Source organism: Salvia miltiorrhiza, chromosome 8 (assembly GCF_028751815.1).
Source record: "Salvia miltiorrhiza cultivar Shanhuang (shh) chromosome 8, IMPLAD_Smil_shh, whole genome shotgun sequence".
Taxonomy (NCBI): domain Eukaryota; kingdom Viridiplantae; phylum Streptophyta; class Magnoliopsida; order Lamiales; family Lamiaceae; genus Salvia; species Salvia miltiorrhiza.
Genome location: NC_080394.1, coordinates 17,556,527 through 17,581,937, shown reverse-complemented (window position 1 = coordinate 17,581,937; position 25,411 = coordinate 17,556,527). Strand labels below are relative to the sequence as shown.

Sequence of the window (25,411 nt, the reverse complement as noted above, 5' to 3'; positions counted from 1 at the left end):
TATTCATGTCGTATTAGAAATTATCTTATGCAATTAAATATAGGAGTTTTGACAAATAAAATCACGAAATAGTTTGAGATTGCAATTTTAATGTGACTTTTAAAGTACGTCGAATTAAATCACTATCTTTTCAATTTTTACAATTTTGTTTCCCCAATTTTTTTTGGTCGTCGGAGTGATGAATTGGAAATTATGTGAATTAGTAAAGACGACGTCGTTTTTGTGAGGTCTAAATGACGTTGTTTCGTACAATTTCAAATAAAAATATCCTCAACTTATACAGGGCCGGACTGTATCCTGCCATAATTTTCAATATTCAACAATTTTATTACAAGCAACGTCCTAACACGAATATTATGTGGTAAACTAATCCACATAAACTCCAACTCAATAATCCGAGGATCGAAAAAAAATTGGGAGATGAAATTACAAAAATTGAAAAGATAGTGATTTAATTAGCTACACTTCAAAAGTCATGTTAAAATTGCAATCTCGAATTACTTCGTGATTTTATAGTTGTAAATATTAGTTAATAATTGAGATAATAATGATAGATTATTTAATGCAAATCTATTAGGTGTTGAAGTTTATAAAAATAAGAAAATTAAAAATTAAAATAATAGAATACGTAATAGTGAAGTTTTGTAACATTGCTACCAAATTAACCAAATTAATTCTTCCCATAATTAACCATTGCTACCAAATTAATTATTTAAAAACGCAATGGGTCAGATTTTAAAATAATAGAATATGTAAAATTTATACTATATTTATTTCATGAATATATGCCCATTATAACATTGTTATTCCACCTCAAGGATTAAAGGGATAATAGTTTTGATAAATTATTGAGGTAGTATGTATTCTTAGAAATAATTATATGTATATTGATTATATGTAACAAAAGATATTGGAGACACCATAAATCCACAACAATTCACAATTCCATATGACATTTTCTTCATTCTCTATTACTACTATTTATCTTAAATTCTCATTCTTCATATTGGATCTTTTTTAAATTTTGCAATTGAGAACTTGAATAAAGAATACTTAAATATTTATGGAAAACAAGTCAAGTGAGGATAAATAGTCGATAACGATAGTTTTACAATTTGCTATGTTATTATTGTTGGGATCCCGGAGGGTTGACTGATAGGTGTATGAGAGGGGGGAGAGGAATACACATGTGGGCTATTTTTCGCAATCAAAACAAACTTAACCAATTTCCAGTTAGAAAACAGGTTCTACATTGATACTGAAGATGCTTCAGTAGGTTGACATTAGTCGAGCGCTTGAGTTTAACTGATAGTCGAGCGCTTGAGTTTAACATTGATACTGAAGATGCTTCAGTCTATAGTTTGTAAAACAGAGTAGAGTTATTAATGGCTCTGACTATCAGTTGAGTCGTCAGTAGGACTAATAACTCAGCAGCGAAATTTAAACTTAGTGCGAATAGCCTTTAGAGAAAGTTTGTCACTTGTGAAATACTTAGTTACACTTTTAAGTTAATCCAGTTCAGTTGAAAACAGTTAAGCACAGATAAAAGAAGTCACTGAAAGCAAGTAAAGAACACAAGAATTTTTAACGTGGTTCGGAGACATCTCTCCTACATCCACAACCAGATTATTTGTCTGACAAACATTCTGGGCTTATGCTTCGGAGGTGCATAGCAAACCTACCAATCCACCATGAATTGGATTTAACACTTAGCACGTCCTGACACTGTCGTACCCACTCAGCTAATGTTAAGGTAATTGGAGCCAGCACCTTTAAGCTGAACTCCCTCTTGGCTTTCTAAGTGCCAAGGAAACCAACGATTTAGTTTTGAACCGGTACTAAACCACAACCAACAACAGTTTAGTTTTCTGGTACTAAACAACAACCACTTGACTTGACTGGTGCCAAGGAACCATTTGTTTAGTTTCTTGGTACTAAACAATCATTCAAACACACTTTCCTCTTATTTGAAAAGTTTGAACACTTCCAACTTAGATTACTGAGAACAGGTTCTCAGGTAATCTGTACTAGGCTAATGATACAACATGAGGTGCCTAGTCTATTAAGAGAGTTTTGATAATCAGCTAGACTAATTTTACAACGATGATTTACTCTCTTCTTCGATTCGAAATTTGTCTATCTATGAAAGTGCTGGCTCTTTAATTTGACAGAGCTTCAGCGTATGTTTTCGAATCGGTCATTTTTGCAGTTGTTCCTCGAACTCTATTTATAGGAGAAGTCTTGAATAGATCCGTTGGAGAGATGGTCTTCAAGGTTTCTGCCGTTGTGAGAGGATGTCACTTCTTGGGCTGAGGTAACAATCTTCGGATACTCCATTTGACCGAGTCTTGAATTGTCTTGTCCTCGGAGCAGTGCATTTGCATCTTTACACGCAAAGGGAAGCTCTGGCATATGTACAGATGATCTCCAAATCTTCGGCATTTAATGTTGTATTACTTGAGCATTTAATACAACGTGTCCGATACTCTTCTCTTCAGTCACAGAATGTCGACTGGTATTTGACTTTGTCTTCAGTTCAAGGTTGATGTTGAATGTGTGAACTTCTTCGACTGATGACTTCCAGTTGACATGCGTCCTTGTGTTGGTTCAATGAACTGTGCTTCAGTTGTGCTGTCTTTAGTCTTCAGTTTTTTGTTCCTAGTCCCACTGAACTAAAGTCTTTGCAGCTTCAGTCAGGGCCTGTGAGGACTGGAGCACTTGGACTTGCAATAGAAATAAAGACAAGCGAAGCATTCTAATGGTTTTGGTATCATCAAAATTAATTGGATATCTCAATTATTTCCCAACAATTATCAACATTTAGAGGTTTATATTTCATTAATCAGTTACCATATTCATATATTAATATTCAACTAGCTAACTTTGCAAATTTTGATCAATGAAGATCTTTCTGAAGTTGATCCTTTTTTTTAGAACTTTCGTAAGTTGATTAAGATAGTGATTATCTACAATTATCATCAAGAAAGACTATGACGAAGTACACACTAGATTCTGTGTACTATTAGATTGCCACGAAAACTTCACATGCAACAAGATCAATGTAATACCCGGGCTTTTGATGACGTGTTTAATTGCTTAAGTTTGAGTAATTAGGGTATAGATCCCTTGTTTGATTACTTTGTACATAGATGATGAGTTATGAAGTTTTCTTTTCTTTTTTTTTTAAAAAAGATGTTGAGATGTTCTTTTGATGATGTTTGGATGATGTGAGATTTTATATCCGAAATTGAGTTTGAGTATTCGAATAATTCGAGATAATTATTTGAATGAAAACGGTGAACTCGGAAGTGAGATCTGAGTCCGTTAAGACGTTTTTGAAAATTTTGACTTTTTGACGATGAATAGTAAAATACTGCTATTTCGTCTTTTTGTCGACTTTCAAAATCTTACGTGCACGTCATCGAGAAATATTCTTAGTTTTTCGATACGAGTCCAATAATGAAAGCTTTTATTTTTGGATGACGAGTAAATAGTAAATTGTGATTTCTCGATAAACGAACCGAGCTCGTTTATCAGAATTTCGAGAACGAGCTTGCGTTTTCTATATTTATATAGAATTACGAGTATAATGAAAGTGAGTAAGAGTTGAGAGGGCGAGTAACGAAGAGTATGGGTAGTTAGTCGTTAAAATGAGACGAAACGAGATATTTAACGACTAACGAGTTAATATCCTAAATATCCTACCTACCCCTAACCACCCCCCCAACCGCCCAAACCCACTCACTCACACTATATCACGTTGATATCAGCCACAACACACACACTAACACCTAAAACACACACACACTTCACGCATAACACCATTTTCTTTGGTGTTGGAGCTTTTGACTTCCGATTTGAGCACCGAGATGAGCGCCGATCATCTTTTCGATCACGTATCTAAGTAGGTAAGATCTCTACCTACGTTTTGATGGTTTTCTTTTCGATTTTCGTCGACGTCGAAAAACGTCGATTCTCGACTTTATTTTGAAACGACGTCGGATCGTCGTGAAATTTTAGTATGTTGTTCTTGGGTAGATGTTGAGCATGTTTAATGAAGGGAGTAAGAACGGAACGAACCGTAGCTATGAAACCCATGAGGGCAGCCCCGTTTTTCACATATTAGCTTGTCTTTCGATTTTTGTTTGATTGTTTTGACTTGATATTTGTGCTTAAGGGTATGCTAGAATCGATATATATTAAATTCGTATTTTTCCAAGCACGAAAATTGTATAAGTTTTTAGAGTATGATTATTTAAATTCGTGAAGTTTGGGACGTTGCATAATGAATATTATTGTGTATATGTGTTCTACGATATCACATGAGCATGCTAATTGATTTACAATTTATGGATGATAATTGTTGAACGAAATTAAAACTGGAATTCTGTCAAAATTTTACAGCAGTTTCAAGCTTATGTTTCGATGAGTTTTCATTGCTTGATGGCTCTGAAATTTTAGTATGTTTATCTATGATATGTGTATTTCGTCGCTGCAAAATTTCATGTCTTTTGGATGATGTTTGCTATTTTAAAGATATTTTGAAAAATCCTTGACAGAATCTGTTAACTGTTGGTAGACTTCACAAAAACGTTTATATCTATTAATCCATGAAGGATTTTGCATCACCGTTTTTTTAAACGAAACTAGACTTCAATACTTTTCTAAAAACATAAGATTTCGATTTTTATGATCTCTGAAACAGAGCAGTTTATTATTTCAAAAATGCCCTGTTCTGCTGTCATATTTGTCCAACAGTAAAAGTGTATGAGTTTCATTGTTTATTTGGCAGATCATATGAACGTTTTCTCTTGTGAAATTTTAACCAAATCTTCAAGGATACCTTTAGTTTTGGCTGATTAAATTTGATGGAATTTTATTAAGGTTTGCCTTGGTTTCTAATGGCCTAAACAAAATTGGCAGAAACTGTCAATCTTTGACAGCCTGCACTAAAAGAGCAATATCTCCAAAAACCTTTAACCTTTTTGGTTAACTACCATTTTTAGAGTGAACTACACTTCATGAAGTTTTTGAGATCAATTGGTATGAGAGTTTATGATGATTGAGTTGGTTGTTATGAAGTTTTAAAGATGACACAAAAACAGCAAAACTTTCTAGAAAATAACTTGATTATATTTGTTTTGATGGATGATACGATATGACTAAATGGTGTGAGTTGTGAGAGTTATGATTAACGCACATAAATGTTGGTATCTGACACTCGAACAATTGGTGTCGAGTATAAATGATAGTTTACTGATAAAGAGTTTTGATGATTTTGAATTGTTTGGTTTGCGTTGAAAAGATGTCAAGATGTTAAGTTTTGAGTCGAGAGACGAGTTCACGTAGTGAGATTCACGCGTTGAAATCTCGTGGCTGACATTATATATGAATAGGTCATGCCGAAATTTTTAGTGAAATTAGAATTTGAGCATAGTCAATTCTTGTTGACCCGTGACTCAAATACATGCCTAGTGGAAAGTTTAACTTTCTAATCGGTTAATTAGACGAGATGAGAGCGAATAGATCTGCTAAGAAAGTGGACTTTTCGATGTGTTAAATATTTCTTTTAATTGAAGCGCTGCTAATTATAACATAAGGATGTTATAATTAATGAGTAATGACGAGAGATAATAATTGTTATATTGATTAACAATCAAGAGAGATGAACATTAGAGATACTAATGTTTCATAAAAGAAATTAGATTATTAATCGAGGTTTCTTTTATAACTTCTCACCAATTCTTCATAACGATGAAGGTCCTTTTGGGAAGTAACGACTTGAGGGAGAGAGTGACGTTACTCATTGATACAGAGACACAACGAGGTGGGCATTACTTTTACTATACGTATATAGAGATCCCCTGCGTGTCGTAGGCCTCTTATACGAATGAATGCATGAGATGATTTAACTGTTAATTTCAGTTTTATATATCTATCAAATGAGTTTAATGTTACATTTGAGCAAGTTATTTCGTTACAAAATATTTGAGTTAAAGTTATTTCAAGTATTGTCTTGCCATAAAATGTTTAAATTTTAGTATGATATCTATCTGCTTTGGCTTTGCCAATGATGCAATCGAATTCGGGTCCTGAGCAGTTGATAGCTATCCTGCCAGGGCTAGTGTACACCAGTGACCGTGAGTCATCTAGCGGGTTGGCCGGTCAAGTGACCGTGAGAGGTGGCCACCTCTCCGGCACACAGTTTCAGATATGATAGATTACAAAAGAACTTAGTCTGATCAGACGAACTTTAAGAATCACAAATGAACTTAGTAAGCTTGGGCCTTTTTAGCGAAAAACTCCCTTGCTGTACTGATTATGATGGCATGACAATTTATAGTTTTGAAGCATGTATTTTTATACCTAGGCATACGTGCCCACTGAGTGCTTTTGTACTCAGCCCTGCATATGTTTTCTAAATGTGCAGGTTGAGCTGATGTGATGATGGTGCTGCAATGAGCGGAGTCTCCAGGGTTGTTAATAAATAGTTAACCTGTCTAGAATATGTCTTCATACATATGTCTAGCTACTTTCCGCTGCAAGATGTTGTTGATGTTATAGTATGTTATGTCATACTTTGAGTCTTAAGAGAATGGTTTCATACGATGTATAACTTGATTAATGATATTAATTAAGTTTTATGCTGTCTTTCATAGACTGTTTTCAATTGAGTATTAATGAATAAAAATGACGAGTTTTATTAAGATGAGTAAGTTTTACGGCTATAAATGACGCCCCTTTTCTTCCCCTTCTTCTTTAACCCCATCCCTAGTCGTGGATCACTCGGCCTAACTATCCATAGTTAGGGCGGGCTGTGACAGAGTGGTATCAGAGCGAAGGTTAAGCTCTGAATTAGAAGTCTGGAGTTTAGTCTAGAATGAGTCACTAGACTAATAGTTATTAACAACCGTGAGCTCAGCGCACCATCACACCAGGCTCAACGAGGTATGTAAAATTTCAAAGTTTATTTGACGTTAAATTTTGAAGAGCACGATGTTGAGGTTATATGATGAGTTATGATGTTATGCTTTGAAGATGCATAGTTTGAGTTTGAGGATGACAACATGATTAATAATGAGTTATTATGTTGTAAGAGCATATGTTGACGTTACATGATGAATCATGAGAGCGTTTATATCATATGATGTTATATGATTGAAGATGCATAATTATGAGTTATGATGTGATGTATTTGAGATGTTTTGTGATGAGAATTGTTTGAGCAGTTGTGATAAGTCACGATGATTTAGATGAAGGAATCTAATGTCATTGTTAAGAGAGATTTTCTACTAAGTAGAAGGATGAAATGAGAACTTAGAGCTAAAGCTTGAGAGAATTAGCAATTGCTTTAAGTACTTGTTGGTTTGAGTTATGAGTTTGAGTTATGAGCTTGAGTATAATAGCATGATTAATGATGAGTTATTAGCATGCTGCAATGACATATTGTACGATATGTTGAGTTGTTTTGTGACGCGAGTTTTGCTCACGCAACCTTAATGGTACTTGAGGAGGTATCATGAGCCATAGTCTTTGGAGATGGCTTTGAGAGAGAATTGTTGAGTTGTCTTACTGAGTCACGATGATTTAGATTAAGGGATCTAATATCATTGTTTAGAGAGATTCCCTACTAAGTAAAGACGGGACGAGATGAGAATTTAGATGTTTTGAGCTTGAGTTTTAAGATAACAGTACTACTTAATAGGAGTTTTGCTAAGTTATGTTTTGTTTATTTCTGTTGCTGGAGCCAAGTAGAGTTAGTTCCTAGAGTCACCTTTAAGTTCTCCTTATAGGTTGGCCAGGACTGTTGGCACTGCACGAAAGTGGACTGTTGTGAGATCGAACTCAGGAAAGATCGGATACGAGGACGAGGCGTACAGTATGTGGTACAGAGATACCTTAGCAGATTTTCAAACACAGGTTCATAGACTATGAAAGGATGAAAGCCTTATGGTTGTTACTAGACTGGATGGCATCGTGCACCTAGTCCCCGTGCTACCAATCGAGTGGTAGGATTGAGCAAGGAAGAAAGCCACTCAATATGATGGGACATGTCGTCTTGAGCATTTGACCCACAGGAGATGGGATTTGTTACAGATACCCAGATTTTCTATGCGGATCTACTGACCGGATGCCTGTTTTCTACCAGGGACTCTAGAAGAGTGTAGTAGATATCGAGTCGATCCTTGAGTATCAGTTACCAAAGATGATAAAATGATAAACGATAATGAGGATGAGAAGTAGCCGAGGAGGGCTAGAGTTGATGAGGATGAGAAGAGAAGTCGATGTAGGCTAGAGCTAAGGATGACCTTGAGAGTATGCGCGGTACACCCTCGTTTTTGATTAGTTGCAATTACATTGCGATGTATATAACTTACTTAGGAGATACTGGTACTTGAGATTTTGACATGATGATAGATAAGCATGCAAATATAGTACCCTACTGATGTTAAATAGATGGATGTTCCTAGTGTGCTAAAGTAGTAACTAGATGAGTTAACTGGTAGCAATTACCGTAGGAGGTCCAGACCGAGACATAGTACTATTAATGGTGTCGGTTTAGAAGGGACATTACGATAGATACTATGGTTTTTGTAGGGTTTAAATAACCCCTTTATGTAAGCCCTCTAAAAAGAGGCATTCTACTGATGGATATATTAGGTTGACCAGAGTGGTCTTTTTGGTAGCATTTCGTGAGTGCTTATTGCCTTACAGATGAATGTTAAGGTGACCGTGAGGGTTTCCTTAAAGTTGAGTTAGTAAATTGAACTTGAGTTTTGAGGATGCTTAGAGCGTTGGTCGAGTTGAGTTTTCCTTTTGTGATTTCAAAAATGCCTCAAAGATGTCATCAAGAGTGTGATGTGAAGGATAGGCGGGATAATACTCCGCCACCACCACCGCAACATGAGAGGAGAGTAAAAAAATATTGAACTTTCGAAACAAGAGTCTAGAACATAGGACCCTGAGTTTAAGCTTTTAGCTTGCTGGTGTGAACTTAAGTTTTGTTATGTATAGTATGTTGAGGGTTTAGAAGACACAGAATTTCCAAGTTCGGGATAGTATATCCCGTGTGACTGGGGAGTGATTATGTTGGACCTGGCCAGTCCGCATGATCCAAATCTCAGTAGACGTGTTTTGGGTTTATAAACCCACGTGTTTCAACTTTCGGTTGAAAAGCCAGATGGGTTCTTACTGTAGGTCATTTTGTTCGACCTGGTAGTTACTTCATTCTACCCTCTGGTCATTCATTTGAGTCTCTTGAACAATTTGTTTTGATGTTGTTCTAGGATTGAACCCTTACAAGTTTTGAGTTATCCTAGTAGATTCTTTTAATGTATAAGACTAGTGAGAGGCACGTCAGAGGACTTTAACACCTGAGCAACTGGTAAACTATACTTGAGAACAATTTAAGACTACTCTTGAGAAGTATGTACAGAGGAGTACAGTAAGCAGCGAGAGGCTGATTATCGAAGTTTGATGCAAGGAAAGAAATCGGTTGTAGAGTATAATTGAGAATTCTGTGAGCTATCACGTTCGCTCATCAGAAGATGGATACTGATGAAGAGATGTCTGAGTTTTAAATGTCGGTTTAAGGCAGGACTTTAAGGTAGTATGGGCAAGTTATTGGATGCACCAGTTAGAATCCTGTTTAATACAGGAGCCTCGCATTCTTTAAGTGTTTGAAGCATGTTACCTTCAAACTCGAACCAAAACGAGCTAGTCCCAAGTTGAGAGTAATCACTCCTGTAGGAAGAGCTACTACAGTTTCTCACATGATTTCTAAATTAGAGTTTGAGTTGGGATCACTAAAGATGAAAACAAGAACCTTGCACTTAATGCCTATGTGGAACGTAGACATTATTCTAAGGATGGACTGGTTAGCAGAGAACTTTGCCCCGATTGATTGTAAGAAGAGGCAGATAACTTTCCAGCCACCTGGGAAGGAACAGACATGTTTTCACGGCATTGATAGAAAGAAGAGAATTCCAATCGTTTCGGCACTTTAGGTGTCGAAATTGGTAAAGAAGAAAGGAGCACAAGCTTACCTAGTTTACTTGAATGATGAAGGAGAATCAAGTAAAAAAAAAAAAAAAACTTTGAGGATGTAGCAGTGGTAAGGGAATATAGAGATGTATTTCCGAGGTCTTACCAGGATTGCCACCAACAAGATAGTTGGAGTTCACTATCGACCTAGAACCTGGATCAGCACCAGTGTCGAAGGCACCCTATAGAATGGCGCCTAAGGAGCTACAAGAGCTGAAGATTCAGCTACAAGAATTGCTCGAGTTAGGTTTTATTAGACGTAGTGTATCCCCGTGGGGAGCACCAGTCTTTTTGTCAAAAAGAAGGATGACACGTTGAGAATGTGCATAGATTATCGAGAGCTGAATAAATTGACACTCAAGAACAAATATCCTTTGCCGAGGATAGATGACTTGTTTGATCAATTACGAGGAACGCATTTTTCTTGAAAGTTGACTTGAGATCATATTACCACCAGTTCAAATTTTGACAGAATGATATACCTAAGACAGCTTTTCAAATGAGGTATGAACACTATGAGTTCATAGTTATGCCATTCGGTTTGACGAAGGCACCAGTAGTTTTCATGGATCACATGAATTGAGTTTTCATCAATAACTGGATAAATTTGTCCTAGTTTTCATAGATGATATTCTCATCTATTCGAAGAATGAGCAGGAGCTCCAAAACATTTGAAAACGATGTTGGAAACACTAAGAGTTGAGAAGCTTTTTGCCAAATTCACCAAGTGCGAGTTTTGGTTGAACAAAGTAACTTTACTAGGACATGTTATATCATCTGAAGGAATTAAAGTTGACCCCGTCAAGGTACAAGCTGTACATGAGTGGAGATCACCAACTACGCCTAACAAGATTCTCAACTTTTTAGGCTTAGCAGGATACTATCAGAGGTTTATTGAAGGATTTTCCACGATAGCAAGACCGATGACACAATTACTTAGAAAATAAGCTAAATACAATTGGAAAGAGGAGTGTGAAAAGAGTTTTTAAGAGCTTAAAGGAAATTGACTACAGCACCAGTGCTGCTAGTCCCGGAAATGGATAAAGAGTATACCATCTACACAGATGCGTCAAAGAATGGGCTAGGATGTGTTTTGATGCAAGAAGGAAGAGTTATAGTCTATGCATCACGACAACTTAGATCCCACGAGATAAATTATCCAATGCATGATTTAGAGCTTGCAGCCGTTGTGCATGCCCAAAAAAAAAAAAATTTGGAGACATCATCTCTACGGAGTTAGATGTGAGATTTTCACGGACCACAAAACTTTGAAATACTTTTTCAAGCATAAGGATATTAACATGAGGCAAATGAGATGGCTAGAATTAGTAAAGGATGTTAACTGCGACATTAACTATCACCCTGGCAAGGCCAATGTAGTAGCCGATGCATTGAGCCGAAAGGTCTCGTCAAAGTTAGGATGTATTCTCACGAGAGAGGATGAGCTTATAAAGGACTTTGACAAGATGAGGATAGAGATGATAAAACCACCAGGGACGATAGCAAGTATTGTTGCGACGATGCCTAGTTTGAGGAAAATGGTGATTGAAGCACAAGGAAAGATGAGACAATGAACAAGTTACGAGAAAGGATAAGAGCAGGAGATCTCAAGAGTTACAAAAAAAAAAAAAAAAAAAAAATCAGACAATGCTATCTTATTTGAGGGGAGAAGATGCATTCCCCGCGATGATGAACTTAAGAATACGATCATGAGTGAGACTCATAACACGCCTTACACCGCCCACCCAGGAGGCACAAAGATGTATCAGGTTGTAAAAAAATAGATTTTTGTGGGACGGAATGAAATGAGACATAGCTTCGTTTGTAGAGCGATGCTTAGCTTGTCAGCAAGTGAAAGCATTACACCAACGACCCTATGGGAAGTTAAAACCGTTGGAGATTCCCGAGTGGAAATGGGATCACATAGCGATGGATTTTGTGACAGCTTTACCCAAAAGTCAAAGAGGAAATACAGCAATTTGGGTGATTGTAGATCGACTAACAAAATCTGCACATTTCATACCGATCCTAATCGCGTATGGACCAGATAAGTTATCACAATTGTACGTTCGTGAGATTATAAGATTGCATTGAGTACCGGTGTAGATCACCTCAGAAAGAAAAAAAAAATTACATCACGTTTTTGGATGAGTTACAGAAAGAGTTGGGTACAAGGATGAATTTTAGCATAGCAGGCGATAGAAGATATTATAGGAACTACTATCCTTGATAGAGGAGTAAATCGGGAGAATGTGTTGCCACTAATTGAGTTTACCTATAAGATGTGAGACAAAGTTTCGAGATAGGAGACAAAGTTTTCTTGAAGGTTTCACCCTCAAAGGGGATGAATAGATTTGGAGTTAAAGGACAGCTTAGACCCAGAGTTATAAGTCCTTACGAGATATTGCAAAAGATAGGTCCAATAGCGTATAGGTTGGCTTTGCCACCTAGCTTTGGAAATGTGCATAACGTGTTTCACGTGTCACAATTGAGAGGATATATATTTTCGACTCAAACCATGTGGTTTACTAAGAAGAAATGATCTTAGAACCAGACTTGAGTTATGAAGAGAGACCTCAGATGATGTTAGATCATAAAATTCGGCAATTGAGTAATAAGTCGATTGCATTGGATAAGGTCCAATGGAGATATGATAGTTAGAAAGAAGTGGAAAGAGAGCTTGAGGATAAGATGTGAGAGAAGTACCCGAAACATTTACAAGAGGTACAAATTTCGGGACGAAATTTATTTTAAGGGGGAAGGTATGTAATACCCGAGCTTTTGATGACGTGTTTAATTGCTTAAGTTTGAGTAATTAGGGTATAGATCCCTTGTTTGATTACTTTGTACATAGATGATGAGTTATGAAGTTTTCTTTTCTTTTTTTTTTTAAAAAAGATGTTGAGATGTTCTTTTGATGATGTTTGGATGATGTGAGATTTTATATCCGAAATTGAGTTTGAGTATTCGAATAATTCGAGATAATTATTTGAATGAAAACGGTGAACTCGGAAGTGAGATCTGAGTCCGTTAAGACGTTTTTGAAAATTTTGACTTTTTGACGATGAATAGTAAAATACTGCTATTTCGTCTTTTTGTCGACTTTCAAAATCTTACGTGCACGTCATCGAGAAATATTCTTAGTTTTTCGATACGAGTCCAATAATGAAAGTTTTTATTTTTGGATGACGAGTAAATAGTAAATTGTGATTTCTCGATAAACGAACCGAGCTCGTTTATCAGAATTTCGAGAACGAGCTTGCGTTTTCTATATTTATATAGAATTACGAGTATAATAAAAGTGAGTAAGAGTTGAGAGGGCGAGTAACGAAGAGTATGGGTAGTTAGTCGTTAAAACGAGACGAAACGGGATATTTAACGACTAACGAGTTAATATCCTAAATATCCTACCTACCCCTAACCACCCCCCCAACCGCCCAAACCCACTCACTCACACTATATCACGTTGATATCAGCCACAACACACACACTAACACCTAAAACACACACACACTTCACGCATAACACCATTTTCTTTGGTGTTGGAGCTTTTGACTTCCGATTTGAGCACCGAGACGAGCGCCGATCATCTTTTCGATCACGTATCTAAGTAGGTAAGATCTCTACCTACGTTTTGATGGTTTTCTTTTCGATTTTCGTCGACGTCGAAAAACGTCGATTCTCGACTTTATTTTGAAACGACGTCGGATCGTCGTGAAATTTTAGTATGTTGTTCTTGGGTAGATGTTGAGCATGTTTAATGAAGGGAGTAAGAACGGAACGAACCGTAGCTATGAAACCCATGAGGGCAGCCCCGTTTTTCACATATTAGCTTGTCTTTCGATTTTTGTTTGATCGTTTTGACTTGATATTTGTGCTTAAGGGTATGCTAGAATCGATATATATTAAATTCGTATTTTTCCAAGCACGAAAATTGTATAAGTTTTTAGAGTATGATTATTTAAATTCGTGAAGTTTGGGACGTTGCATAATGAATATTATTGTGTATATGTGTTCTACGATATCACATGAGCATGCTAATTGATTTACAATTTATGGATGATAATTGTTGAACGAAATTAAAACTGGAATTCTGTCAAAATTTTACAGCAGTTTCAAGCTTATGTTTCGATGAGTTTTCATTGCTTGATGGCTCTGAAATTTTAGTATGTTTATCTATGATATGTGTATTTCGTCGCTGCAAAATTTCATGTCTTTTGGATGATGTTTGCTATTTTAAAGATATTTTGAAAAATCCTTGACAGAATCTGTTAACTGTTGGTAGACTTCACAAAAACGTTTATATCTATTAATCCATGAAGGATTTTGCATCACCGTTTTTTTAAACGAAACTAGACTTCAATACTTTTCTAAAAACATAAGATTTCGATTTTTATGATCTCTGAAACAGAGCAGTTTATTATTTCAAAAATGCCCTGTTCTGCTGTCATATTTGTCCAACAGTAAAAGTGTATGAGTTTCATTGTTTATTTGGCAGATCATATGAACGTTTTCTCTTGTGAAATTTTAACCAAATCTTCAAGGATACCTTTAGTTTTGGCTGATTAAATTTGATGGAATTTTATTAAGGTTTGCCTTGGTTTCTAATGGCCTAAACAAAATTGGCAGAAACTGTCAATCTTTGACAGCCTGCACTAAAAGAGCAATATCTCCAAAAACCTTTAACCTTTTTGGTTAACTACCATTTTTAGAGTGAACTACACTTCATGAAGTTTTTGAGATCAATTGGTATGAGAGTTTATGATGATTGAGTTGGTTGTTATGAAGTTTTAAAGATGACACAAAAACAGCAAAACTTTCTAGAAAATAACTTGATTATATTTGTTTTGATGGATGATACGATATGACTAAATGGTGTGAGTTGTGAGAGTTATGATTAACGCACATAAATGTTGGTATCTGACACTCGAACAATTGGTGTCGAGTATAAATGATAGTTTACTGATAAAGAGTTTTGATGATTTTGAATTGTTTGGTTTGCGTTGAAAAAATGTCAAGATGTTAAGTTTTGAGTCGAGAGACGAGTTCACGTAGTGAGATTCACGCGTTGAAATCTCGTGGCTGGCATTATATATGAATAGGTCATGCCGAAATTTTTAGTGAAATTAGAATTTGAGCATAGTCAATTCTTGTTGACCCGTGACTCAAATACATGCCTAGTGGAAAGTTTAACTTTCTAATCGGTTAATTAGACGAGATGAGAGCGAATAGATCTGCTAAGAAAGTGGACTTTTCGATGTGTTAAATATTTCTTTTAATTGAAGCGCTGCTAATTATAACATAAGGATGTTATAATTAATGAGTAATGACGAGAGATAATAATTGTTATATTGATTAACAATCAAGAGAGATGAACATTAGAGATACTAATGTTTCATAAAAGAAATTAGATTATTAATCGAGGTTTCTTTTATAACTTCTCACCAATTCTTCATAACGATGAAGGTCCTTTTGGGAAGTAACGACTTGAGGGAGAGAGTGACGTTACTCATTGATACAGAGACACAACGAGGTGGGCATTACTTTTACTATACGTATATAGAGATCCCCTGCGTGTCGTAGGCCTCTTATACGAATGAATGCATGAGATGATTTAACTGTTAATTTCAGTTTTATATATCTATCAAATGAGTTTAATGTTACATTTGAGCAAGTTATTTCGTTACAAAATATTTGAGTTAAAGTTATTTCAAGTATTGTCTTGCCATAAAATGTTTAAATTTTAGTATGATATCTATCTGCTTTGGCTTTGCCAATGATGCAATCGAATTCGGGTCCTGAGCAGTTGATAGCTATCCTGCCAGGGCTAGTGTACACCAGTGACCGTGAGTCATCTAGCGGGTTGGCCGGTCAAGTGACCGTGAGAGGTGGCCACCTCTCCGGCACACAGTTTCAGATATGATAGATTACAAAAGAACTTAGTCTGATCAGACGAACTTTAAGAATCACAAATGAACTTAGTAAGCTTGGGCCTTTTTAGCGAAAAACTCCCTTGCTGTACTGATTATGATGGCATGACAATTTATAGTTTTGAAGCATGTATTTTTATACCTAGGCATACGTGCCCACTGAGTGCTTTTGTACTCAGCCCTGCATATGTTTTCTAAATGTGCAGGTTGAGCTGATGTGATGATGGTGCTGCAATGAGCGGAGTCTCCAGGGTTGTTAATAAATAGTTAACCTGTCTAGAATATGTCTTCATACATATGTCTAGCTACTTTCCGCTGCAAGATGTTGTTGATGTTATAGTATGTTATGTCATACTTTGAGTCTTAAGAGAATGGTTTCATACGATGTATAACTTGATTAATGATATTAATTAAGTTTTATGCTGTCTTTCATAGACTGTTTTCAATTGAGTATTAATGAATAAAAATGACGAGTTTTATTAAGATGAGTAAGTTTTACGGCTATAAATGACGCCCCTTTTCTTCCCCTTCTTCTTTAACCCCATCCCTAGTCGTGGATCACTCGGCCTAACTATCCATAGTTAGGGCGGGCTGTGACAATCAACCCAGATAATGATTTAATTGAATTCCTTGATAAGACAAAGCTTATTATTTGAGACGAGACGTCAATAACACACAGATACTAATAATTCATAATGTAAGTCGTTTGAGGCATGGACACATATATTAAGAAAAAAAAATATAGATGTTCAGGAATCCACATTTGTTTTTTTGCGGAAGACTTCACTAATTGTAGAATCTAAATAAAAGATTATCTACATGATTACCTGAAATTTTCTCTATGTACTAATCTTTTATTATTTATTGTTATTTTAAAATATTATGAGGTTTTATTGAGATAGATAACTAATTATCGTAACAACTTATATTTGATTATTTAAATATTTAATAAATTTAAGCATATTTGAGTAATTAGCGGATATTACTATTATGAATTTAGAATGAGAATGAATAATAAAATTATTTTTAATTGAGTTTAAAACGAATACGAGTATATAAATAAAGTTCGTAATCTGCAAATTGTATCATTATCAAATTTATGCTTAAAATTATTAATAAAATTTATATATAATAATTAATTTCCGTCGAATTTCGACGGCCAACAAACTAGTCACTCACTTTTAATAGAATAACTAGCATTTGTATCCCATGCAATGCATGAGAAAATAATTTTAAATTTTATATTTATATAAAATTATTACTAATTCAATTATTATATTTATAAATATAATAAAAAATTAATTTTAATTGAATGTATTTGAATTGAATATTAAAAAAATAAAAAAAATTCACAATTATAAAATTTGATATTATGAAAAATAAAAACAAAAAAATAAGTTAAAAAATTAAAAATAAAATACTAATTAAAAAGAATTAAAAATATATTTATTCAAAAAAGATGAGTGAGGAGAGAGAAATTTATAAAACTTTAGTATTTAAACAAATTTAATTTTTATATTTTAAATCAAATATTTTCATAAAATATATCATATTAAAGCTCTTATCGTGATCTTTAATTTGATATATATTTTATAATTAATCGAATTTCATAATTTTGGAAAGAAATGTAACAATAAATAAGAAGTTAAAAAAAATAAAAATAAACAGAAAAATATATAATTTAAACATATACTTCACCTTTTATTTTATTATAACTACAAAATTGTCATTCAATTTTGAAATTGATTTCAAATTGTAAATTCTCTTTTTAATATAGTATAGATTTGAAAAAGGGAAGTGAAGCACATTTATTGATTGTATTTCTGACTCAGGAATTGTCTGAATAATGAATCAATAATGCCGACTGTTTCACTAAAAAGATAATATGAAACGTGTGAATTAAGGGCTATATCCTTTCTTTCCTTTTTATTAGTAGTATTGTTTTTTTGTTTGGTGGCAGGTAGTGAGGTAGACATGTGAAATGCTGAAACGTGCATCTCGTGAATCGTGATTCATAGCCTTATTTTCATTTTTATAGAAACTAATATATTCATTTATAATTAATCACAAAATTTAAGTAGTTAAACTATATATTCACTTATAATTACTCAAACAAGATTATACATTTGATGAATTGTTAAAATTATATATTTCCTTGGTCCTCCAAATTTCATACCCCTTTAAAAATTACACGGACTTTAATAAAATTAATTAGAGCATCCACATTGGGGTTACATGATAGCTTACTTGATGAGGGGGGGACTACATTGTGTAAAGAGGCTGCATTGGGATTACATGATAGCCTATATGATTTTTTTAGTTTTGATTTTTATGCTTTTCACTTAAATTTAATTGCTCAAATTTAAATAACACATTTTACTAATAATTGAAATTCCATTAAAAAAAATAATAATAAAAATAGTAAAAATTGCACGGAAATCGAGGCAGTCAAAGCTGCATATTCAAATTAGATTTTTTTTTAGTGGCACGAGTAAATTAAAGGGTCGAGCGGGCTACACGTTAGAACGTGTAGCCCTCGTGTAAGGGAGGGTTGCATCGCCTTACACGATGCGAGCTCTACACGAGTAGGCCGCCATCGTGTAAGCGATGCGGATGCTCTTATAATGTGTTGTAAGTGGAATTAGAGTCATGTCTTTACGAAAATGTCATAAATTGTTAAAATGATTAAAGTGGAGTAAGAGTCCCACCTTTTATGTGATTTGTGGAGTAATTTTTTTACAAATAGAAAAATGAATGAAATTGGGAGACAGAGTAAAATGACAAAATGGACATAAAATTGGGGGACAAATGGAGTATTATTTTATTGCATATGCTAGAACTATTATTTTTTTATGTATCCATATTTTATAATTATATTTAATATTATTTTGGCTCCATTATAAAGTTGGTAACATAGTTAAGTTATAATGTTAGCTTGCTTTTCTTCTTTCATTCTTGATAGATTGTCGTTTTGCCTTTATTTAGTACATTAATGAAAGAAAAAATGAAGAAAAAAATATTTATAAATAATTATACCATCTCTCTAGTGTTAAAAATAAAATTGAAAAATATAAAAATTAAAAGTTGAGGCATATTTCATTACATCTCTCTTAAATGTTTTATTCATTTGTCAACCATCATACTTACGGACTTAACTAAATTATCTTTGAGTTAACAATTGCAAAATTGACAAGCGACCAACATACAATCGTATAAAATATTTGAGCAAGTAGGATAATAAACACCTGATAATTCTTTTGTTGCATTTTGAAAAATGTGAAGTAATTGTACTAAGTCTTAACATTCATTCCAATAAGAGATCAATAAAATCATGTTGTTAACAATTTGGTAGTAAAAAATTCAACTAATAAATCCTTAAATTCATAAGTAGAGTTGAACATATCATATGTGTTGGGAACTTAATGAAATATCCTAGTCCTAGTTTTGATGATACCAAAATCCTTAGGTTTTATTTGTAATAGAATAGAACTTTCCGAACTCAACTGTTGGAGTTCACTTTCTAGTTTGTCTAGTGTTCTAAAGACTGAAGACTGGATGGCTGAAGACTGAAAACTAAAGAACTCAACTGAAGTTGCAATAAAAGGTCAAGTCAAATACTGATGTTTTGACTGAACGAGTTTCTCAACTGAAGAATCAGTTATGACTGATTCATCAAATGCTAGCTACGTGGACTTAGCAGACTGATACTAAAGTCAAGTATCAATTGACATTCTTCATCGGACTGAATCTCCAGAGTTAAAAGGAAGCAACGCACTTTCAAGTACATCCGCATTAAATGCAGAGATATTGAGGATCGTCCTTTCTCTGCAGAGCATTCTTGTTTGGTGATTACTTTTCAGAGGCGCCTTAGCACCTGTACTTGAGACGCCGTTTCTCACCAAACAAAGAACCTCGAAAATTGAAGCCTCATCTGAATTCGAATTACTCTCACAACGGACAAATTCTTGAAGACCATCTCCGCCAACGGATCTATTTAAGACCTCTCCTATAAATAGAGCTCGAGGATCACTTCAACCTTCACCGATTCAAAAGCACAAGCTGAAATGCTGCCAAAATTACAACTCAGCCATTTAAAGCCTTCAAAGATTTGAATCGAAGAAGAGAATACCCAAAGCCCAAAATCAGACTACTGATTTCATACATTCTCTTAGATCCTTAGGCAAATACATTGTATATCGAAAGCCTAAGTTCCGATTACAGAGAGCCTGTTCTCTGTGATCTAGTTGGTACTTCGAACTTCCTTTCAACCGGGCAAAAAGAGTGTTTGAGTAGAACGGAGTTCAGACCAATGTTCTAACTCCAAGAGATCTTAGCCATCCGCTGAAAAGGTTGTGTCTTAGCGTGCTAAGAGTGAGCGAGAAATCCAATCCAGTGTGTTGGTACTGAAAATCTGATTTTCAATTGTAAGGTTTGTTGTGCACCCGTAAGCACTAGCCCAGAGTGTTTGTCAGTGTGATCAACTGACCATGTACGTAGGAACTTGTTCCGAACCACGTAAAAATCCTTTGTCGTTTATCGCTTTCAGTTTTACTTTCTTATCTGTGCACAAACGTCTCTTTAACTGAAACTGATTAACTGCAAAGTGAAACTATAATCTGACAACGTGATAATCAAAGGCTTTTTCAAAAGATAAGTTTTCTGTTGCTAGTGTTATTAGTCTAACTGATAAATCTTCGGACAATCAGTAAGATTCATAACACTCCTCTGTTTTAAAATCAAGACTGAAACTCTACGCGAATATCAGTTAAAGCCTTGAGCCTAACTGATATCTTTACTGAAGTTATTTCAATATCAGTCTTCAATCTTTGTTTAACTGAATTTTCGTTAACTGTCAGTATCAGTTGATCCTTTTTCAGTTAACTTTAAAAGGTTGTTCTGTGTGCTTTGAAAAATAGCTAGGTGTATTCCCCCATACACCTATTTTAGACCTTCTGTGACCTAACAATATGTGGAGTTCCACCTAGTACATACATCTATGTTGAAGCATTTACTACGATCAATTTTTGCTTTGAAACATTTTAACCAGATCTATGCAATTTTTGTTTATCACGCAATAAAAAAAAAACAACTTTCCTAATTGGGGCAATGGATTTATCTAGTTTCTTTAAACCATCTTGAACACATAAGTTAAAAATATAACCAATACAATGCGTATGAAAATATCTACCATCCAAAGTAGGATTACAAGCAACAATCAAAGAAGATACATTAGCAGGGTTAACACTTGCATTATCAAAACTAATTGAAAATATTTTTTCCATCTATCCTAAATTGTTGTAATATTTTTAGGATAATTAGAGCAATATTTTCGGTAGTATGAGCACAATTAATTTTTTTTAAACATATAACACATTTGTTTAAATTCCAAGTCATCCATATAAGAATTTTTTTTGTCCATGACAACTCCAAATATCCGAGCAAACAGAAACTCTATGTGGCAATTTAGACAACATATTTCTCATATTTATTTTATACTCTCTTAGCTAATTTGACTATAGTCCTAGTCATTATTGTACAAGAAATTTTGTTGGCCAAAGGATTATAAGTGACTTTCATAGATTCTTCAATATGCATGTTATCGGCAATTTGAAATGCAAGATTTTCAGTTGCAACAAATTTAGCCATAACTTCCCTAGCAACAATATCATTATACTTAAAAAAAATGTCGGACGTACGTTGATTTTACCCGGGTGTCAAATTAATTTGTGTTTGTTTACCTTTATCCTACAAAGGAGCATGCATTTTGGCAATGTGTCGTTGATATGTGCCATATCCATTCCCCGACTTGAATACGTACTCTTTCCCTTAAAAATTGTAAACGGCCTTCGTCATGTCAGCCCCGCCATTAGGATTGCCCATTTTGAGTTTTTGGAAGAAAACGGTGAACATGTTGGATCGAAAAGCTCGTTCCTTCGAACCTCTTCTTTGGGGAAGATTCACTCCCATTCCGCCATCGAGGATTTCATCCATGTCGTCCTTCAATCAATTGAAGAACATCTTGGTTGGTGGATAGCACATGATACATCTTCATCATTTTCCTCCATTTGGGCAGCAAGACGTTTCGCCATTTCTCTGTCGGTGGCAATTTGATAATCCATGTTGCTAAATCCTTCTTCATACTACCATTTCCTCATGTCGGCGTTGAGTGGGGGTCCTTCGGAAAAACAACATTTGGATAAAGATCCCCATTAGAATCTTCTCGAATAATAACACCACGACTCCTACGAGGACCTTGTGGTCTATTGCCAATAGTGGCAGTGAGACCAATGGGGTTCTTGCCCTTGTCATTACAACGAGAACTAGAAGAAGTCATTTAAGAAAATAAAAGAAGTAGGATAATAGAAGGAAAATGGAAGAAATTGAGGTAGCACAACAAGAAGAATTTGAGTAATTTAAATAGCACAAGTGCACAACAACAAGAGTAGTAAAGAAGCTTATAGAGAGTAGAGAGATTGGTGTGAGAAATGATGTGGAATGGTGGGGTATTTATAGGGGAAGATATAGATGAAATGAGGAGACAATTTTGAAATTTGAAATTCAAAAATGGAATCTTGGGAGTGTCAACTGGTTTCTGCACGGTTAGCCTTGGAGGTGTCGGTTCACGGTTCTATGGTTCAAACCATGGACCGGCGGTTTAGCACAATTTCGGGACAGTTCGATCGAACCGCATGGATACGATTCGAACCGTAGAACCACCGGTTCTCAAATTCTCGAACCGTAATTGGACCACACCAACACGTTTACTGGTCTGATTCGAAACTGTTGACCACAGTTTTAGTTCTACTCCGATTCACCGGTTCTGGTACGAAATGGACACCTCTAGTGTTCTTTATACTTTCCTCTAAAAAAGCGGGATTCACATTTAATGCGGATTCAGAAGCATTAAATGTTCGGAAGGTATACAATTTTTGGTTGACTTTGCTTTAATCTTGTTGACCTTATGGCTGATGTGGCATGAGTGAGTCTAAGCACGAGTTAGCTTGGTGTCCTTCAGCTAGTCAGCTTTTAGGTGAACTGATGTTTCCATCAGTTTCGCGTTGTGCACAACCAAGTCTTCGTGCTAGTAGCTTGGCACGAACCATGATGAGCTTGTCCTTAGTGTTGATCATTCAGACTGAGATTTTCCCATCAGCCTGCGACTTCTTCAGTTGGATCTTCTATTGGGGTCTTGTCTTAACTTGCTCTTCAGTTGGGATATAGCAGCCTTTGAGTTGTTAAGTAAACTGCATTTTGACTTGGAATATTTATTATTTCTAAGTTTTGTTTTGGTCATCGTCCAGATTCTATCATTGAGTTTTGGAATTAGTGAAAACATATAATTTTTTCAACACCTTTTCTCAATTCACTAAATAAGTCTTTTTTCTTAAAACTCACGTCGCCCTCCTTTAGGACATTTTTTCGTGGACGGAGGTAGTATTATTTTTGAAAGTTATAACTTATAAGTTATTTTTTCAAAAATCATGTGGCCTCAATTATTTTCTATAGTAAAGATAAATTTACATCTAACTAATTAGTAACCCGGCCGTCAAATTTTAAATTATGATAACTCTCAATTTTACATAATATGTATATATGTAACTAGATCGCTACCATGATGGCTCTCAATTTTCAATTAGATCGAATTGATTTTTTTGAGCAAATTTTTTTATTCATTATATAATTTGATGACTATTTGGCCATAGTACTATATATTAGCCGTCAATTTTGGACACGACACAAAATCGCACGAAATTGATGGGTTAATGTGTGTTCTTATCGTGTCGACTTCATAAGGACATGATAATTTCTTGTGGGGTTCATGTTGGGTTTGAGTTCATGTAGCCTGTTAGGATTAATTTTATTGTTTTTATTAAATATTTTTTAATTCTTATTTTGAAGTTATGATTATTTTACTTTTTGGAGACCTTTTTTTTTCTTCTAATTTCATCCTTTGTTCCGTCAGCAACCAATGCAAAATTCATGTTCTTTTTTTGTATTTTAATTCTTATTTTTATTGTATTGCTATCGAGTTGTGTTTAATAAGGTTTTTACTTGATTCTATCGTTTTCGTGTCGCGTCAAAATGATTTAAATCATGTTGCTATTGTTCTCGTGTTGTGTCTGTGTCATGTTCGTGTAGATAGTATTATGTTTGTGTTCGTGTCGAGCAGTTTTTTAATAGGTCGTGTTCGTGTTTGACTCTTATCGAATCGTTTCGTTATCATGTCAATCCGATAATGATCCGACACACACGATTTGCCAGTCCTACTATATATTTTTGGAAGTAGCAAAATTTATTGATTCTATTCAATTTATATACTATAAATTTAGGAAATAAATTATTCTTCAAAAACATCAACACATATTGGGTCACTTTCAGTTTTCGTGTTATGTTATAGGTCAAAATAGTTTTATTCGGTCTATTATTTAATTTTAGTTTTATTTGAATTAATTTTGGTTAATTAATCTTTTCTGCCTATATTATTTTTTTGTTAAAAATAACACTATAAAGTTATTCAGTCAAAAAAAGATTATACGTATGTATATAAAAATAAGGATTAATTGCACTAAAAATACACGAACTTTAGTGACTTTTTCATTTTACACACAAACTTGAAAAAACACATTTTAAATCATCAACTTTGCAAGTCGTTAAATTTTTCCATAAAATTCAATTTCGACGTCCTAAAATCCGATGTGTCATTTAACATGTCAAACATATATACTCGTGTTTTGGTAAAAACGACGTCGTTTTGACATTAGGTAATTAAACTACATTGTATTGCTGTTAAATGACGTTGTTTTGACGTTTTTACTCAAATTACTATTCTAATTAGGGCATTATACTAAGGGGAAAACATAATTATGAAAAAATTGAACGAGTTGCAAAGTTCATGATTTAAAATGTAATATTTAAAGTTCGTGCACAAAATGAAAAAGTGAGTAAAGTTCGTATATTTTGGTGCAATTAACCCTAAAAATAATTTAAATAGCAATATGTTACGCAAATGAAATTGGATAAAAAAAATGAAACCGGAAAAAAAAAATCAAAAACATTTAAAGGGCATTGGGCTATCCAAAGTTTCAATTAATTAAAATAAATAAGGGATTAGTTTTATGATTTTTATTATCAAAACTAATCCTTCAAAGTAAACGCCGTTCATGTGTTATGGTGTACATGAATAAGCTCATTTATTTCATTATTTTTCAATTATAGACAAAGACAAAAATAGTCATGGTTAGAGGTAAGAAATAATAAATTGTCTTATTCAACTAATAATAATAATAAGGGTTAATTACGCCAAAAACCATGAACTTTGGTCGGATTTCCAAACTTGCCATGAACTTTTTTTTTTATATAAAAAATTCCCTAAACTTAAGGGGTTGAACAATTTTTCCATGATTTTCGAAAATCCCCAAATTGAGTGCTGACATGGC

General features: G+C 34.4%; 2 long non-coding RNA genes across 3 annotated transcripts; both read left to right on the top strand.

Moving 5' to 3' along the window:
• The first annotated feature begins 3,803 nt into the window (after positions 1 to 3,803).
• Positions 3,804 to 6,656, top strand: LOC131001523 (uncharacterized). 2 transcript variants are annotated; one of them, XR_009093962.1, is made up of 2 exons: positions 3,804 to 3,908; positions 6,431 to 6,656. It is a non-coding gene; the product is annotated as an uncharacterized LOC131001523 (long non-coding RNA). The 2 variants fall into 2 exon arrangements; XR_009093961.1 differs by lacking the exon at positions 3,804 to 3,908 and adding an exon at positions 5,750 to 5,827.
• Positions 6,657 to 13,487: 6,831 nt separating this feature from the next.
• Positions 13,488 to 16,406, top strand: LOC131001522 (uncharacterized). The gene is made up of 3 exons (XR_009093960.1): positions 13,488 to 13,658; positions 15,511 to 15,577; positions 16,181 to 16,406. It is a non-coding gene; the product is annotated as an uncharacterized LOC131001522 (long non-coding RNA).
• The last annotated feature ends 9,005 nt before the right edge of the window (positions 16,407 to 25,411 follow it).